The sequence below is a fragment of the Lipotes vexillifer genome, unplaced genomic scaffold, assembly GCF_000442215.2.
Source record: "Lipotes vexillifer unplaced genomic scaffold, Lipotes_vexillifer_v1.1 scaffold611, whole genome shotgun sequence".
NCBI lineage: Eukaryota > Metazoa > Chordata > Mammalia > Artiodactyla > Lipotidae > Lipotes > Lipotes vexillifer.
Genome location: NW_006785619.1, coordinates 2,989,940 through 3,006,665, shown reverse-complemented (window position 1 = coordinate 3,006,665; position 16,726 = coordinate 2,989,940).

The window sequence follows — 16,726 nt, the reverse complement described above, 5'->3', positions numbered from 1 at the left end:
TTGCTAGACAGTGAATACATTTTGAGTAAAAGTATGGAGGACAGGATACTTCATTTGCAGGGCCCATTACAAAATGAAAACGTGGAGTTTCTTGTTCCAAAAGGATTAATAATTTGAAGGAAAAAAGCATCAAGCCAAACATGGGGTCCTCCTGAATGCAGGTCCCTGTGCACCTGCACAGGTCACATGCCCATGAAACCAGCCCTGAAAGTCTGAATAAATAAATAAATTGAATTGAATAGCCTGAATCATCCTCCGTAAGAAAAGCCACATATCTGTTGTATACTACACAAAGAGTGGAGACGCATCAATCACGCTTGTGAATATCAGGAAGTCAACCTTTGCTGTCTCTACCGGCGAAACTGACTAGAGGTCATCTCAATGGTGACGGCATATTCCTTGTCATTGAGAGGGTGGGGACACAGCAGCTGGGGGGTGCCAGCTCCCTAACAATCCAGATGCAGAGCCCCTTGAGTTCTTTTCATCTCCTTTCAGCGAGTCATCGCAGCAGCAGTAGTCATCCTGGTAATTTTCAGAGATTCCTGGGGTTGGGGAGACCTTAGAAGTCACTGCCAAGCAGTTCTCCAGCATCTGCTCAAACACCTCCAGCAACAGGGAACTTCATACCTCCCCAGGCAGCTCCTTCTGTTTTTGACGGCTCTGCGGATGGAGCTCTTCCTAGAGTGGAGCCAAAACCTCCTTGCTCGTGACTTCCACGCGCTGGCTCAGAGCCACACAGAGGAAGTGTAATATGGCTCCCATGCCCTTCAGGTGTTTAAAGGGCTCTGACGTTCACCTGAAAGCAGGGGTTGCCAACGAGCAGCACAGAGATGGGATATGGGCCACAGATGTATTGTGTTTGGCCCAGGCAAAGTTTAAATATTTGTTTTGGTTAATTGCCAACACTGAAAAATCTGGAGGGCTCATAAAATGGAGAATCCAAGCCTGTAAAACTTGGAAGCTCTGGCAATACCGAGCTCACAATCCCTCAGTCCTACTTGCCACTAAGGATGCTGAAGAACAGATATTGGGTAGGCGACTGCCACTCTCCACCATGGCCTGTTGCTTTGGCTACTTGATATCTGTGCATACGCACTTGACTTACTTTCAGAGTCCTTATACTGATGAGTATGTTAAGGTGCCCAGCCTCCCTACCACAGGAGTCACCAGTGAGATGTAAACGCAAGTTTTTAAATTGGTTTCAGGTGTAGTTATTTAAAGAGCCTTTTTTGCCTTTTTTTAAGTTCCCGCTCAGTATGCAGACATGTTGGCTGGTGTTCCAGCAACTACCCTGTGACCATGAGGTAATCTTGAGGATGGAGGCCATATGTAGGAATGTTGAAACAAACAGATAGCAGGATCTTGGTTCAATAATCATTATAGAACTGCCATATCAGCTGTACCTACTTCAGAACTTCTTTTACCGAAAATAAATAAGTAAAAAAACCCAAACATATCTTGCTGAAGCCACTCTTATTTTAAGTAGTTGTTATTAGCTGCTAAACACAGTTCCTACCTGGTATATGATTTGTTTGTCATTGTCTTTTTTTTTCTAATTATTTTTTTATTGTGGAAAACTCTCAGTATATACCAACAAAGACTAATATCCACATGCAAAAGAATTAATTGGGGGCTTCCCTGGTGGCACAGTGGTTGAGAGTCCGCCTGCCGATGCAGGGGACACAGGTTCATGCCCCGGCCTGGGAAGATCCCACAGGCTGTGGAGCAGCTGGGTCCGTGAGCCATGGCCGCTGAGCCTGCGCGTCCAGAGCCTGTGCTCCGCAATGGGAGAGGCCACAACAGTGAGAGGCCCGCGTACCACACACACACACAAAAGAATTAATTGGGCCCCCCTATGTAACATCATATCTAAAATTTAACCCAAAATAGATCATACACCTAAACTTAAGGCTAAAACTATAAAACTCTTAGGAGAAAACATAAAGTAAATCTTTACGAAGTTGGCTCAGGCAATGATTTCCTAGATATCACACAAAAGGCAATAGAAGAAAAAATAAATTGGACTTCATCAAAATTAAAAACTTTTGTGTTTCATACAACACCCTCAAGAAAGTGAAAAGGCAACCCACAGAATGAGGGGAAATATTTGCAAATTCTTTTCCTGATAAGGGACTTGCCCTCAGAATATATAAAGAACTATTACAATTCAATTAAAAATATTTTAAAATGTGCAAAGCATGTGAATAGACATTTTCCCCAAAGGAGATATACAAATGACTAATAAGCACACGAAAAGATGCTCAACATCATTAGCCATCAGGGAAATGCAAATCAAAACCACAATAAGATACCACTTCACACCCACTAGGATGGCTAGAATCAAAAATAACAAGCGCTGGCAAGGATGTGGAGAAATTGGAACACTTGTGCGTCGCTGGTGGGAAAGTAAAATGGTGCAGCTGCTGTGGAAAACAGTCTGGCAGTCCCTCAGGAAGTTAAACATAGAATTACCATATGATCCAGCAATTCTACTCCTAGGTATATATCCAAAAGAATTGAAAGCAGAAACTTAGATATTTTTAGACCAATATTCAAAGCAACATTATTCACAATAGCCAAATGGTGAAAATAACCCAAGTGCCCATCAACAGATGAATGGATAAACAAAATGTGATGTATACACACAATGGAATAGTATTCAACAATAAAAAATGAAGTGTAGATACAGGCTACAAACGATGAATCTAGAAAACCTCATGTTAAGTGAAAGAAGCCAATCATGAAAGACCACATACTGTATGATTCCATTTATACAAAATGTCTAGAATAGGCAAATCTATGGAGACAGAATGAAGATTACAGGTTTCCAGGAGCTGGGAAGAGGAGGAAAGGGGAGAGACAGATAATGGTATGTGATTTCTAAACTTAGATTGTGGTGATGATTACTCAACTCTGTAAACATACTAAAAATCATTGGATTGTACACTTAGAATGGGTGATTTTATGGTATGTAAATTATAGCTGACTCTTGTTAACTGCATGGCCTTCAGCAACATACTGGATCTTTCTGGATCTCTGTTGCTTCATCTGTGAAACGGGAATAATAACCCATCATTCATGTGAGCTGAAAGGATGGCACAAAGATAATTTATAAGGCACCTCGGTCAACGTCTGACATGGAATAGCCACTCAACAGCTGTAGTTCTCACCATGCCTGCCACATTTGTAAATACGAAATTGTGTTAGACCTTCAAGTGGCATCTTCTCAACCATAAAAGATTCAGCTCTTTTCGTTATTGTTGTTTTGATTTTAAGGAATGAACTCATTTTCCTTTCTAAGCGTACGACTTTTATATAATAATGGTAATAACAATAATGAACATTTATTGAGTGCTTGCTCTGCCACAGATACTGTACTAAGGGTTTTTAGTATCTCATCTCATCTTCTCAGCCTCATTGTGAGTTAGGTATTATCTTAGAGAGGAGAAAACTCAGGTTGAAGTCAATATACTCCCCCCAGGGACTTCCCTGGTAGAGCAGTGGTTAAGAATCCGCCTGCCAATGCAGGGGACACGGGTTCGATCCCTGGTCCGGGAAGATTCCACATGCCGTGGGGCAACTAGGCCCGTGCACCACAACTACTGAGCCCGCATGCCACAACTACTGAAGCCTGTGCACCTAGAGCCCGTGCTCCGCCACAAGAGAAGCCACCGCAATGAGAAGCCCGCGCACCGCAACAAAGAGTATCCCCTGCTCGCCGCAACTAGAGAAAGCCCGCGCACAGCACCGAAGACCCGACGCAGCCAAAAATAAATAAATAAAATAAATAAATTTATAAAAAAGAAAATTTTACTCCCCCAAGGTCCCACAACAAGCAAACAGCTGGGCTAGGATGCAAGGCCCACCAGCTTAGTTCCAGAGCCTTTCCTGTGCTGCTTCCCTATCTGCTCTGAGCCCTGCCTCTCGCTGCCCAATTCCTCTCCTTCCTAAAGAGCGTCACTGCTCCCTGGACCCACCAAGGTCTGGGGTCATCTTTATCAGGCAGATGGCGTGTAAGAAGCTTCCTGGCTGAGGTAGCCATCACCAAGTTTTACACATGTCCTGATGCCCTGCGTCATCTCTGCTGCCTGGGCTGCTTGGGGCCAGGGGAATCCTTCCCAACTTGACCCAACACCTTGATTGGAATTCTGACTCCTGCAGATGCCTGATTCCGGGTCACTCCTCTGGTCCTGGCCCGTGGCTTTGCCCTAATAACAGGCTCCGAACTGCTTGCCTGGATGTTGACCCTCCACCCTCCCTAGACCACCCACGGCCTGACTTTTGTGACCTGTTTGTTCCCTGATTTCAGCTTCACCACTGCAGTGGGCAGCTTCTGAAATGGCTCCCGAAGTTTCCGCCTCCTGGGACCCACCCAGTGACTCGTAAGGAAAAGAGCACCGCAAACGTGACGCTCCTGAGATACAAAGGACTGTGATTTCCGCTCCGCTCGCACACACTCTCTCTCCCGCTTGCCCTCTCCGCCTCTCTCCCTTTGTCTCCCTCCCCCTCTTCCTCTCCCACCCCCCTCCACCCACCCACTGTCTCCCATGTTATAAGCTGCCCTACGGAAAGGCCCTTATGGCAGGGAACTGAGGCGGGCTTCCAAACAGTAGCCACCGAGGAATTGAGGTCCTTAGTCCAATAGGCTGTAAAGAACTGAAGCCTGCCATTGATCATTCACTAAGGAGCCTGGGTGCAGATCCTTCCCCAGTTGAGCCTGAGATGACTTTGGCCTTGGCCAACATCTTGGCTGAAGCCTGTGGGACACCCTGAGCCGGGTGACCCAGCTAAGCCTCACCGGATTCCCAGCCCAAAGAAACCGGAAGATAATGTGTGTCTTGAGTGGCTTCATTTCAGAGTAATTGTCATGGAGCAACAGATTACCAGTCCAATGACTGACTACTGTCTTCCTGTGGGTGTGCCCTTCATCTGCACCTTAACATTCCAGCACCAGATTAAAAGGCTCTACTAAACACCCTTCGGAAAAGACGGCTTTACACAAGATACACTGGAGCATAGCCAAGGACCACCCTATTGCCAATCAGTGGGAAATGGGCTTTTTCTTTTAGGGGTGATTTTGCCAATGAGGGACCAAAAATTGGTTCTCGGGAGGTGGAATAATCTTACCCTTTGTATGCATAAAGCACAGGTACGTGTACAATACATAAGCAGACATACAATATATCTGCAGTATTAAAATTTCATGGGGTGGGGGAGGGGTGGTAATGGTAAAAAGGTCGAGAAAACACTGCTTCAGGATGACAGATCTGGCTGCCCTCTGCAGGCTGGGGTGCTGTAGGGAAGAACAAGCATGAGAATGCAGGACAGAGACTAGGAAAGCCCTAGTAAGAAGGCTTCTAGAAGCCTGTTTGGGACCTGCCCCTCCTGAGGACACTTCTGGCACCCTGCACTTCCCCATCCCAGAATTCAGCACACTGTTTTAATTTCCTTTTCACTGGTCAATAAATCTGCAGAGGGCATGGGCTGAGCCAGCCCAGGCCTAGCACAAAATAGGAGGTCAAAGAAAGACCTCTGTCCACAGCTGGGAGTGCCCTGGGCTGTCTCTCCCCAGACTCAGGGGGCTCCGCATCAGCACCAGCGGCCCTGCTGCTTTCCAGCCCCCGACGCTGGCCGGCCCTGCTGTGCTCTGCTGGAATGCTGGGCGGGCTTTTATCTCGGGGACAGCTTGGGAAAGAGCTCTCTTCCTCACTGTTCTGCTCCCCGGCCTGCGATCACGCAGGGTTAGAGATGCTTCTGTACATTTACAGAAGACCTTCTCTCCCAGGGAAGATCCACGTGCTGCACTCAGAACCTCAGGCTCCATGGCTGGGTCCTGCTCCTCAGGCCAGGCTCTCCCCCTCTTCCTAGGGCCCCGTGGTCTGTGCTAGGGTCTTCCTTCCAAGCCCAGGTCACAGGACCTTCCTGAGCACAGCTAAAGCCCAGGTGTCCCACAGCTTGCTGTCCCCATCTCTGGAGACGATCTCTCAGCCCCCAGGTAAAGTGATGGGTGCAAATCCATCCCAGGATGAGTCGGGGTCGCTGACCTCACTGACCCAGTGAATCTAACCATGAGGTCCCCACCCCGCAATGACCACCACAATTCAAACATGTAAATTCTGGACAATTTCAGAGATCTCATTGCTTTATGGTAATGCTTCATGAACGTGATCACTTCTAAGACAGATAAATAGGTAATCAAACAACCACATGACAACTCAGACCCAGTGGACCTTGAGGTGAGATCAGGAAAAGCAAGATGTTAGAGGTGAGCTGAGCATCTACCTTGGTCCTGCCGTGAAGACTCAATCTGCTCTGACTCAGATCAACATCTTGGCCCAACACTCATGTGTTGGGTAGCTTTGGGAAAGTTTATTAACTTCTCTGTGCCTCAGTCTCCACATTTATAAAACAAGAATAATAGCAGTTCCTCCTCATAGGGTTGTTGAGAGGATGGAATGAAGTGATGCATGTATAACACTTTGAATGATGCCTAGTATACAGTAAGTACTCCATAAATGCTACCTCCATTTAATGGGTCCCCTCATAGTAAGCACTCACACGTATGTTACGGTGAAAGGCCCAGAATGTGTGTTTCCTACCCCAAAGTTATTTTTCTCTCCTTTCTTCCTTGCCGGTAGAAGTGGCTTCCCATGTCAGCTTTTGGAAATGCTGGACATTCATTTCCCCAGATTCCCTCCCAGCAAGAGATAGCCATGGGCCAGTTCTAGCCAATGAGATGTAAAGGGAAATCTGTGGGAGGTGTTTAAGAAATGTTTCCTCCTTGATAAGAGAGATGTCTGAATAGATTCCTCTCCTCTCATGCTTTGGATGTTCTGATGTGAAGATGTGATGCTTGGCACTGAAGCAGCCATCTTGTCACCATGAGGGGAGAGTCACATGGAGAGCAGAGACTTGGACTCAATGCCTGATATCACTGATCCTACCATGGAACCACCTACCTCCTGCCTTCTCTTTGACTAAAACAATTCAAAACCTTTCATTTTAAAGCTGCTATGTCTCACTTTCTGTTATGTACAACCAAAAGTTTCTTACACGTCTTAAAAGTAGCTTAAGTAGTATCATAAGCTAAGGAATCCTTACAATGTAACTCAATTCTGTGATGGAAGTATTGTTCGTGTTTCACAGGTGAAGAGGCTAAAAGCAATGTTGCAGGAGTGTTGAAGATAAATTACCTAACTTAATCCTCATAAAAACTCTGTGAGGTGGGCTTCCCTGGTGGCGCAGTGGTTAAGAATTGGCCTGCCAGTGCAGGGGACATGGGTTCGAGCCCTGGTCCGGGAAGATCCCACGTGCCACGGAGCAACTAAGCCCGTGCGCCACAACTACTGAGCCTGCACTCTAGAGCCCGTGAGCCACAACTACTGAGCCTGTGTGCCACAACTACTGAAGCCCGCGCGCCTAGAGCCCATGCACCGCAACGAAGAGTAGCCCCTGCTCGCTGCAACTAGAGAAAGCCGGCACACAGCAACGAAGACCCAGTGCAGCCAAAAATTAATTAATTAATTAATTGATTTTTTTTTTTAAGTATTTAAAAAAAACTCTGTGAGGCAAGTCTTATCTCTATTGACATCTTCACAAGTTCAGAAGGTTAAAAAATGCCAATTTCATGCAACTAGTAAACGGAAGAGTCAAGACTTAAACCCAGGTCTCTCAAATGTAAATACAACATTCTTCCCAATGTTCTTTGGGGCTATTGCTCAGCACCCAAATCTTTTTGGACATTGTATTCCACTGCCAGTGCTGAATAAGTAAAAATTCAGTAACACTGGGACTTCCCTGGTGGTCCAGTGGTTAAAACTCCACGCTCCCAGTGCAGGGGGTCCCGCTTCGATCCCTGGTCAGGGAACTGGATCCCACATGCTGCAACTAAGAGTTCACGTGCTGCAACTAAAGATCCCGCAAGTAAGACCTGGCGCAGCCAAATAAATAAATAAATATTTTTTTAAAAAATTCAGTAACCCTAATTCAGGTCATGTCAACCTGAACATAATTATGTTCATTGCTTAGAAAGTGCATTTGCTAACTAAATATTAGCCGTATTAAAAAAAGAACGGTGGCCACAGCTGGATGAAATTCACAGTCCTAAGACCCATGTGTCAATGTATATTTCTGTCTTTAGGCTCTTGGAGAATTTATATTCCCAATCTGCACTTCAATTGGTAATTGCCCAGCGTCTGTTCTTTTTAAGTCTTTATTATTTTTTATTCTCTCCCAGATGTTGAGTTGAGCGGCAGTGATTTCAGGATTTCAGTGAGAGGTCCAGCTGCCGGGTTTGGGGAGTGTCCATGTTTTGTTTCTTTTCAATCCTTCAACTTGAATTTATGATGAGGTTTTGATGAATAGTACCCTTCTCTCGGCCCTGCCCTCTTTGCATGTGTCTGAGTCTGAGATAGCGTTGGTCTAATTATGCAGATGTGTCTCTTGTTGGAAAATTTATGTGATGACTGTTGCCAAGAACTAGGAGCCAGAACCAGGGACTTGTTGTCTAAACATCCCTGATTCCACTCTTGGCAGTATATCCAAAGTGAAGTTGGGGAGACCAGGTAACTTGTTAATTTAGGGCTTTAGCAGGTTGCGAGTTTGAGAAAGTGTCAGCCCTGCAGAGAACTGCAAACCTAGGATGAGAATCAAGGATTTGGAAGGTCAGTCAAGATAGGAGCAAATATAGGAGCAAGATAGGTGCAAATATAGGAGCAAGATAGGTGGAGGGAGAGAAAAGGTGGGGTGGGAGGGTGGCTACATTTACTATATTTACATAGATAGGGCTTTACAGTTTGGGCCTTGGTCATCCAGACTGCTGGCACTGTCTAATAAACTTGGCTAAGTTCACTTACCTCTTGGCTTTTCTCCAACTCGATTTTAAGTTCCTTGAAGTCAAGAGCTATTCTAGTGATCTCCTGCTGTATAACAGACCACTCCAATACTCAGCGGCTTAAAATAAAGATAGTCATTTCTGTGAGTCAGGAATTCAGGAAGTTCTCAGCTGCGTGGTTCTGGCCTTGGTCTCATACAATTGCAATCAGACAGTGGCCAGAGCAGCTGGGGGCTGGCTGGGACTCTCTCTTCAACTAGTCTCAGGGCCTCTCCATCTGTGGGACTTTGGCCTTCCTCACAGCATGGCGGCCTCAGGACAGCTGTGCTGCTGATAGCTGAAAACTTCAGAAGTTTCAGAGTTTTCCACACGGGTGGCAGCTGTGTTGCTTGTTACCTTTCTCCCCTCCTCCAGAAGGTCCCTCATTATCAGGACTCAGTGAGAGCAGTCACGTTAACAAAATTCACTGTCCCGTTGGCCACACCGGGAGCTGGCATTTGCCTGCGTCTTCTAAATGTTGGGGGTACAGACTGGTATTCTTCTGCGTCCTGGTGAGTGACCCCCTGGGACTGCACCAACATGGGCTACCTGTGAAGTCTTGGGGGGAGGGTAACCCGTCAGTCCAGTGGATAGTGGCTCAGGCCACAGCTGATGGGGGCCGCAACCAGGGACCCTCTGCCTGGGTGGGAACAGAGGTCAGGAGATACAGGGGCGGGGAGATGCTTTTGTATGTACTTGGGAGGTTTTAATTCTCTTCTGTACCAACCACTTCCAATCTCCTTGACTAACACCATCCTAGTCACCTCCACCTGAATGATAACAGCAGCCCCCCTAACGGGACCTTCTGCCCCTGTTCCTGTACCCTACGGCCCACACAGCAGCCAGAACAACCTAGTCGAAAGTAACATCAGCCTCCTCGGAAGACTTTTGTGACTCCCAGTCTACTGGAGTGAAAGCCTTTGTCCTTTAAGTCAGGGGTCCCCAAGCCGGCACCGGTCCATGGCCTGTTAGGAAGCAGGGCGCCCAGCAGGAGGCGAGCGAGCAAAGCTTCATCTGCATTTACAGCCGCTCCCCATCACTCGCACGACCGCCTGAGCTCCCCCTCCTGTCAGCATTATGGGGAGTGGTACAATTATTTCGTTATATATTACAATGTAATGATCATAGAAATAAAGTGCACAATAAATGTAATGTGGTTGAATCATCCCGAAACCATTCCCCTCTCCTGTGGAAAAATTGTCTTCCACGAAACCGGCTCCTGGTGGCAAGAAGGCTCAGGACCGCTGCTTTAAGTGGCCTATAAGCCCTGCTTGGTCTGACCTCCCCTGTCTCTATATATTCATCTTAATTGGCTTTGTTAAGGGCTCCTTCTCTCTCCCCTCCCCCACCAGACCGTAAACTCCGAGAGGGCAGGGATTTTTGCTTGTTTTGTAAACTGCCTTCACCACTGTTGCCAGGCAGAAGCCCAAGCTCAGTGCTGCCAGAGCTTCTGATTTTTCAAGAGAAATTACATATCTGGATTTTTATGTCAAATCTGATGTTTAAGTATTGGCATGTAATAAAATGTTTCAACAACACTGTGCTGGCCAAGTGAATTAGAGCCATGGATGTCTAATTTATGGTCTCTGGCCTTGTGTAGCGAGGCAGTGGCCAGGTTGGGAAAACATGCTCAGAAAGGACAAGGCACTGAGAAGGTGGGATGGAGAGGGGGGCGTTGGTGGGGATGACAAACAGCCTCAAGAGGCCCCTGGTTGACATGCTTGGCGATGGCCACTAGGGGGGGCTCCCCACTACCTCCCCTCACATCACACCTGGCCACAGAGGAAACTGTTGATGGAACCCTAACCAGAAAACACTGGCTGGAGGTCCCCAAAAGGAGGCGCAACTGGTGTAACAAGCAAAGCATTCCCTGGCTCTGGGGTCCATGTGGCCAGGTCTGTTCCGTCTTCTGCTGGGACTTCTCTTGGGCCCTCCCTGTGTTGGAATTTTTCTGGCTCTTCTAGTTGGAGTCCTGCCTCTCCAACCCTAGCTGCCCAGATGCACCTGGACAGTGTCCACCTGCAAAACCAGGCAGGGGCAGGGCGAGGCCAGGTAGGGAAGGGACAGGAAGGCCCAAGCTGGGATTGGCCACAAGATTCAGTGAACACACTGCGGGGACTGAATGGCCGCTTCATGAACCAACATCAGGGGGCAGGCCGCTTGTCAAGACTCAGGAACCTGACTCAGGACTCAGGAACCTGGCCCAATGTCCTTCTGTCTCGTAATTACCAACAACCTCACAAGGGACACGGTATCTCCACTTTTGTGGACAAGGACAAGTGACCAGTGAAGTGACAAACACCAGACCGCACAGCTGTGAGTGGTGGGATTTGATTCAAACCTGGGGCTGTCTGATGCCAGAGCCCAGGTTCTGTCCACCCCACAGCTCTGCCCAGGGGGAAGGCATGAGTGACTCATAAAGGAATCAGACTTCTAGGACTGGAGGGAATTTTAAAGTCTCTGACCTCATCACCCTACTGGACTTCGGATTTTTTTTTTAATATTCTAAGTCAGCAAATAAATTTATTTTATTTAAATGCTGTTTGTTATAAACATGATAGTTTGGAGAACATTTATCAAAAAAAAAAAAATAAGGCAAATTCTATATGCTTCCAGTGGTGTTGGGAAAGTTGGACAGCCACACGTAAATCAATGAAGTTAGAACACACCCTTGGGGCTTCCCTGGTGGTGCAGTGGTTGAGAGTCCACCTGCCGATGCAGGGGACACGGGTTCGTGCTCCGGTCTGGGAGGATCCCACGTGCCGCAGAGCGGCTGGGCCCGTGAGCCATGGCAGCTGAGCCTGCGCATCCAGAGCCTGTGCTCCGCAACGGGAGAGGCCACAACAGTGAGAGGCCTGCGTACCACAAAAAACACACACACACACAAAAAAAAGGAACACACCCTCACACCATATACAAAAAAAACCTCAAAATGGCTTAAAGATTTCAATATAAGATATGACACCATAAAACTCCTAGATGAGAACATAGGCAAAACATTCTCTGACATAAATCATACCAATGTTTTCTTAAGTCACTCTCCCAAGGCAATAGAAATAAAAGCAAAAATAAACAAATGGTACCTAATTAAACTTGCAAGCTTTTGTACAGCAAAGGAAACAATAAACAAAATGAAAAGACAACCTACAGACCGGGAGAAAGTATTTGCAAATGATGCAACCAACAAAGGCTTAATTTCCAGAATATACAAACAGCTCCTACAATTCAATAACAACAAAAAACAAAACCCAACTGAAAAATGGGCAGAAGACCTAAATAGACATTTCTCCAAAGAAGTCATACAGATGGCCAACAGGCACATGGAAAAATGCTCAACATCGCTAATTATTAGAGAAATGTAAATCAAAACTACAATGAGGTACCACCTCACACCATTCAGAATGGCCATCATTAAAAATTCTACAAATGACAAATGCTGGAGAGGGTGTGGAGAAAAGGGAACCCTCCTACACTGTTGGTGGGAATGTAAGTTGGGGCAGCCACTATGGAAAACGTATGGAGGTTCCTTAAAAAGCTAAAAATAGAGTTACCATATGATCCAGCAATCCCACTCCTGGGCATATATCTGGACAAAACTATAATTCAAAAAGATACATGCACCCCTATGTTCATAGCAGCACTATTCACAACGGCCAAGACATGGAAGCAACCTAAATGCCCATCGACAGATGAATGGATAAAGAAGATGTGGTACATACATACAATGGAATACTACTCAGCCATAGAAAAGAATGAAATCATGCCATTTGCAGCAACATGGATAGACTTAGAAATTATCGTACTAAGTGAAGTAAGTCAGAAAGAGAAAGACAAATACCATATGATGTCACTTATATGTGGAATCTAAAATATTACACAAATAAACCTATCTATGAAACTGAAACAGACTCACAGACATAGGGAACAGATTGTGGTTGCCAAGGGGGTAGTGCATGGGGGAGGGATGGATTGGGAGTTTGGGATTAGCAGATGCAAACTACTATATATAGAATGAATAAACAACAAAGTCCTACTGTATAGCACAAGGAACTATATTCAATGCCCTGTGATAAACCATAGTGGAAAATAATATGAAAAAGAATGTATAGGGACTTCCCTGGCGGTCCAGTGGTTAGGACAACACACTTCCAATGCAGGGGGCATGGGTTCGATCCCTGAAACCCCACAAGCGAGAAAAAAAAAAAAAAAAAAAAAAAAAAAAAAAAAGAGGTAGGACATATATGTATAGCTGAGTCACTTTGCTGTGCAGCAGAAATTAACACAACAGTGTAAATCAACTAGACTTCAGGTTAAAAAAAAAATTCTATATGCTTCCTGCATAATTTATAATGAGATCAATCCCCATTCATTATTTGTAAATATGTATATAATGTTCAAGCTTCTTTTTTAAAATTTTATTGTTTGAGGCCTATCTTTATTGCTTCTAACTATTGGTCACTAGGGAAAGGTCCTGTGAATAAATCCAGCAAGATGTCCCTCCCCACGTGTCTCTAACCAGCTGGGATCAGAACTTTGTCTCCCTGTAAGCTAGGACCCCAGCCTCTGTACCATTTCATCCTCTTTGCCTGAGGAGGTCTGCTCCGTGTTTGAGCATAGCCCTCAGGGCCCTCCTGTCTTCCTGAACAGCAGCACGTCTTTCATTTAAAAGGACCCTGGGTAGGGAAAAGACCCCACCCTGGGATTTGAATCAGGATCGCTGGGAGCCCCAGGAGCTGAGCAGGAAAACGTGGGATGTCCTGCGCCAGCATCTCTCACTCACCTGGTAAGCCTCAAGAAGGTCAAGGTCAAAGAAAGGTCATCAGGGGAGTTCCCTGGTGGCCTAGTGGTAAGGATTCCGGGCTTTCACTGCCATGGCCAGGGTTCAATCCCTGGTCGGGGAACTGAGATCCCATAAGCCGTGGGGCGCTGCCAGAAAAAAAAAGAAAGGTCATCTTCAGCCCGCTCACCTTTGGGGGGTTTAGAACAAGCTTCCTCCCTGGCAAGGTTCTCAGTCTTTGCTCTGAGGAAGAGCTAATGCCTAACACTGGTCTGGCTTCCTTCTCGCCAGCTGCAGACCGTCAGACCTCTGCCCCGGAGCTCCCTGGCTCCTCTGGTCAGCTCTTGTCTGCTTGGCCAAAGGAGACGTCACTTGCTGGTGTCACTGGAGTCAGAGCAGTTACAGGCCCGCACAGATGCAGATGCCCGGAGGCCGGCGGAGGCGTGGGAGTGGGGAGCAGGCCAGATGGGATCAAAGCTGATGGAGACAGAGACTGTCCCTCCCACTTGCCTCGCTTGCACACTTTCACTCAACTTGCTGAATTACGGGAGTTCAGTTGATAAACCCTCCTTCCAGAAAGGCTCCCAAGAGCAAGCTCTCGCTGTGAACGCACTAATCAGATCCCGCGAGAAGCTGTTCCCACACCTTTCCCTGAAACGCCGTCATCCCGTGTCGAATTTACTGATTACGCAATAAGAAGATGTCTTCGTTAATTTCACAAGCCAAGCCCGTTAGCCTACGTCTAGAGCTCATGCTTCCTCGTGAAATCATGAGTAGTATCAGTTCCCGTTAATAAATGGAACGCATAAGGGAAATCAAGAATAATTACTGTGTTTATTAACATTCGGTGATTAGCATTTCAAAAGCAATTTAAATAAATACAGTGCAAGTCTGAGAGGGGGCCCCAAGGTAGGGATCTGTATGGAGTGAAACAACACTCACTGGAACCTGGGAAATTTTAAAGTCATATTTTTCAGGGTAGCTGTTGCCGAGGTGTACACCAGGGAATCTGTCCAAGAATCACAGGCTGTGGGGAATGAATGGGTCCAGGGTTGCCCCCAAAAGTGTCTCTTCTCCAAAGGCAACAGGAGCCTGGAGACTGTCCTTCCCCCTGTACATCCCTATCCTCCAGTGTCCTTAGTGAGAGGGAGATGGGAACAGAGGGCAACATCCATTGCAGCAGGTGCAGACCCGCAGGTGGGTGTATGAATTCTGCAGGCAGGAAGCCTCATTTCTTAACTTGCTCTGTTCCAAATTCCTGTGCCACTGTGATAGGCTTAATAATAGCCCCCTTCCCCCCAAAGATATCCACACCCTGATCCCTGGTGCTTGTGAATATGTTGCCTTGTTTGGGGGGGGAAAAAAAGAAGACTTTTTGTTTTTTGTTTTTTTGTTTGGCTGAGCCTCGCGGCTTGTGAGATCTTCATTCCCTGACCAGGGGTCAAGTCTCCGCAGTGAAAGCACTGAGTCTTAACCACTGGACCGCCAGGGAATTCCCAAAAGAAGACTTTGTAGATGTGATTAAATTCAAGATTTTTTTTTAATTGAAGTAGACTTGATTACAGTGTTGTGTTAGTTTCTGGTGTAAAGTGACTCAGTTACACATATACATATATTCTTTTCCGTATTCTACGTTTCATTATAGGATATTGAATATAGTTCCCTGTGCTATACAGCAGGGCCTTCTTGTTTATCCTAAATTCAGGATCTTGGGATGGGGAGATTATCCTGGATTATCCAGGTGGGCCCTAAATGCCATCACATGCATCCTTATAAAAGGAGGGGCAGAGGGAGAATTTGCTACACTCAGAAGAGGAAGAGGCAATGTGACCAGAGAGGCAGAGATTGGAGTGATGTGGCCAAAAGCCAGGGAATAGCCAGAGCCACCAGAGACGGTGGGAGAGGCAAGAAACAGATTCTCCCCTACAGCCTTTGGAGGCTGTGAAACTGGACCAGGCCAGTGAAACTGATTTCAGACTTCTGGCCTCCACTACTGTGAGAGAAAAAAGTGTATGTTCTTGTAAGCCACCGAGCTTGTAGTAGTTTGTTACAGCAGCCATGGGAAATTAAGAGTCACCTTCATGACTTTTGCCAAGTCTGCACACCAATAGTGTAATTGTTTACTAACATTTGTCTTCAAATAAATTCTGAGCTAATAATATAGCTTTCTACTTTCACTCGTGATAGAAAAAAATTTCATGAAATCCTAAGTTTGATACTTATAAAATTTTCAGTTTAACATCATTTTAAATGCTCATCCCATGCCCCCTGCAATTATCTGTTTAATCACCAGACCACCAATAGAAGTGCCTCTCACTTATGAAACACTGACCCAGTTCTGCACAGCTTAGGAAGGATTCACGGTGCAGCTGGGCTTTCAAAACTGCTCCGTTAAATTCAAATTTCACTTGAAAATAATCAGAAAAAAGAAAGAATCAGCCCCTTTAAAAATAGAAGCCATTTCTCCAGCAAATTTTCGCAGAGTCAGGTTTTAAAATGCAGAATTTAGCAGAATCTTAAATCATCCTTGGTAGAGTTACTAACATATAGATAAGGACCCTTAAAGGAGAGAGCCATAGAGTGTGCCAGCAGGAGGCTGGATCTGATGGCAGCATCTAGCTAACAGGAATCCTGTCTCTCCAGCTCGAACTGGAATTGCCGGTCTCCATGTGTTTCTCTCTCTTCTCTGCCTCAGGACAGAGGGATACGTAGTGAACCAGGAATTGCTGCGCAAGGGAAGAGGCAAGGATTTTTAACGCTGAGGGATGGTAAAGTGGTAAAATTGATAAGGTCCCCAACTGGAGAAGAAAATGTTGATTATTGAAGTTTCCCATGACTCAAGCAGGGGAACAGACAAAGCAGGAAAATTTCATCACCAAAGCTGGAACTGCCCAAATGGGCATATCTGGGGAGGTCTCCGACTCCAAAAAGAGAGTCGGGCTAATCTAGCTCATGCCTGGGAGTAGATATGGATGGATAAACAGTGGGTACTGACAGTTAAATTCTAAACCGGGCCAGTCCTGGATTTGCACCTATATTTCCCCAGTTTTTTTTTTTTTTTTTTTTTTTTTTTTTTT